General features: G+C 46.1%; 1 long non-coding RNA gene across 1 annotated transcript; it reads left to right on the forward strand.

Annotated features, from left to right (window-relative positions):
• Positions 1-508: 508 nt before the first annotated feature.
• Positions 509-2,764, forward strand: LOC132230821 (uncharacterized). The gene is made up of 2 exons (XR_009451941.1): positions 509-700; positions 2,260-2,764. It is a non-coding gene; the product is annotated as an uncharacterized LOC132230821 (long non-coding RNA).
• The last annotated feature ends 416 nt before the right edge of the window (positions 2,765-3,180 follow it).

Genomic DNA, 3,180 nt, shown 5'->3' on the forward strand with positions numbered 1-3,180 from the left:
GACCACATAGGTCAAACTGTGCAGTGAGGTTAAGCAAGATGAAAGCTGAACGTAGTTCATAGTGTTTCATATTTGAGACAATGTTGTCTTTAAAGCAGGTTCGTCAAAATGGAGATAGTGGTAATAAGGTGCGGTCACCCTGAGTAAGGAGTGGCTGGTAAGGAAGTTGGCAAAGCAAGAGCCAGCTACTTTCTTTAGAAATTTGGATGTGAATGAAAAGAGACATCTGGGCAACGCTTAAGGACGAAGAGAGTTAGGAGACTGAATGCAAAACCAACCCCGATTATTCATCCCTCCCTTCAAGATGTGACTGTGCAGCTCCTCCCATCATGAAGTAGAGTCTAAAGTAGAGTCTATTTCTTTGTTCCTGGGCTGGCCTTGTGACTTGCTTTCGGGGCGGGCGGGGGGGCGGGGGGGGGGCGGGAATATTGTGCCAGTTCTAAAGGGCTGGGTACTTCAGCTCTCTCTTTCTTAAAATCCCTCCCAGCCACCAAGAGGATAAGCCTGAGCTGACTTGCCGGAAAGCTGATCCGTGGCCCGTCTCCCACTTCACCACACGGATAACCTGCTCATCGCCCGGCACTGGGTGAGATCGTCCTTGATCACCTGACACGCCAGCTGGGCAGTCAGTACTTCAGGCCCAGCTGAAGTCAGTGCAGCCTGGCCCAGAGCAATGGAATTGCCCACAACTCATCAACTTGTGAGTAACAAAAATTCTTATTGCTTTAAACCACCATGTTTGGGTGCTTTGCTACACATCAATAGTTAACTGATTCAAGAGATAATTGGAAAGTTTTTATTACCTTGCTTTGTCCTGGAGGAGATTTGAGCATATCCGTATGTTGAGGGTTAAAGATAGATTTAAGATTCAAAAATGGGGAAATGAGCGATGGGATGTGACCTCCAGCTCAGGTGGAAGATGAGCCTGGGGAAAGGCAGAGGGCCTCCTTTGTTATCAAGAAGAGACGGGAGTAGGGTGTCCTGGACTAAACTGGGTGCATCACTGGGGCTTCAGCCCTTAACTCTGACTTGGTGGTAGCTTCCTCAGCTGCATCTCTGGACATGCTCACATTTAACTGTGGGGAGCCGGCACGGCCATGGCATACTCATGCCAGCTCAGCCTGGTTCAGTGACCCTGAATGGGGGCGATGAAAGGCTTAGAAAAGACAGACAAGAGAATGAAAGCTGGGTCTCGGTGGGACGCTGCCCCTCTGATGGACAGCGCCAGCACCCACAAACCATGTCTTTATTTTATAGCAGATGCCATGAGGCAAAGTAAGGGCGTGATCAAGATGTTTACAACATTCTTGTGGGTTTCGATACTACTCAACCACAAGCACCTGAACTCTATCACTCAGGCACATAGGGCCACGAGTTCGGACCATAGGTTCAAGCTTACAACTATAGCTGTTGGCTATAATTGTGCTGGGTAGGCTCTGCCCTCCAAGCTGGGACTTGCACGTGGCAATGAGAGGGCTGTGCCCTCTCCTCAGTCCAAGGCTTGAACCTGTCCAAACACTGTAGGCCCACCCCATATTTAATATCCAATCAAAATCTAGCACCCCGAACTCATGCATGTCCATATCTGTCAAAGCTAAACGGGGCTTGAGACAGATTTCCTTTTGTTTCCACTGGTATGTCAAATGCCGCAGTAACATTAAAAGCACGTATGTATGTTAAGATATCTCTGGAAGGGGAAGCTGGAACAAAAAATCCTCATTTTTCACTTTGATTATTTGTACATGCTATACACATTTAAATGTTGAGCTATATGATATTACTTATTCAAGTAAACAATTAGATAATGTTTTAAAGAAATGCTGTTATTATCAGTGTAAGGAATTTGTAATGAAGAAGCCATCAGTGAGGTAAATGGATTTGGAGGAGGTTTCTTGGAGGAGAAGAATTGAGCAGGGCCTTGGAGCAGTTACAGAGTTTTGGTGACAATAAAGAACTGAAAGATTCTTGCAAATTAGAGCGTAAATGCAGGAAAGAGTAGCCAGTGAACACCGTCTGTTCAATGATAACTGTGTGATGTTCTGGCAACAACTAATCTAGTGACTAATCCAGGTGATAAGCACCTACGGTGGAGAAGAGATAGTATAAGTAAAACATTGCCAAAATATTGCACCTCACACAAACATTGAGAAAGATTGCTGGTGAGGCCAATTCCATGAGCCCTGCTGCCGGAATTATTCTGGTTCATCAATCCAAATTGAGCTGGAGGAACCTTTGACATCCCCCTCTCTCTGCTTGCAGGTCAGCGGTCTCCAGTCCCGAGGTCATTGCTCATCAAGAGGGGATAATCCCAAGGACAGCAGGACCTACTTCATCCCTTGGATTTAGGAGGGAGAAGCCCATCAGGCCACTAAACAGTAACAATGACCCACCATTAAACACACCGAGAGAAGAGCGTGAAGAGGAATTTGTACAAGAAAAGTCCAGGAGTTCTCGCTGACAATGTCTGACCACAGTGAGCTCTGCCCATTGAACTGCAATAAAAACTCTCCCCCTTCCCAGAGCTGTGTGGATGTGGACACAGTTCAGGCAATGGGCTATGCCTGGATATAACAGAGTGAAAAGAATTTGGACTGTGGGGGCCAGATAGACCTGGGTTTAAATTGTTATTCTGCCACTTCTCTCTAGTATGCTTTGGCAACATTTAAAAATCCCTGCCTCATTTTTTCTTATCTGCAAAAAAGTAGCTGAGACCTACACCGGGTCTTTTAAGAGGATCAAATACAACAGTGTTTGAAAAGCACAAGCTGGGTACTTCTTGTTATGGAAAAAGAGCAGGATGTGTGGCCAAAAAGGGAACCTACACAATGAAAATTATTCTCAAACAGCACTCAGCTTCAGAATGGATGCCTATTGCCCGAGCCCAGTGGTCGGCAAACCCATTAGTCAACAGAGCCAAATATCAACAGTACAATGACTGAAATTTCTTTTGAGAGCCAAATTTTTTAAACTTAAACTATATAGGTAGGTACATTGTTATTAACTTAATTAGGGTACTCCTAAGGCTTAGGAAGAGCCACACTCAAGGGGCCAAAGAGCCGCATGTGGCTCACGAGCCGCAGTTTGCTGTCCATGGCCCTAGCCTGTTTGGCTCAGTGGATAGAGCATTGGCCCGTGGACTGAAGGGTCCCGAGTTCGATTCTGGTCAAGGGCACACACCTC

The sequence above is a fragment of the Myotis daubentonii genome, chromosome 3 (assembly GCF_963259705.1).
Source record: "Myotis daubentonii chromosome 3, mMyoDau2.1, whole genome shotgun sequence".
NCBI lineage: Eukaryota > Metazoa > Chordata > Mammalia > Chiroptera > Vespertilionidae > Myotis > Myotis daubentonii.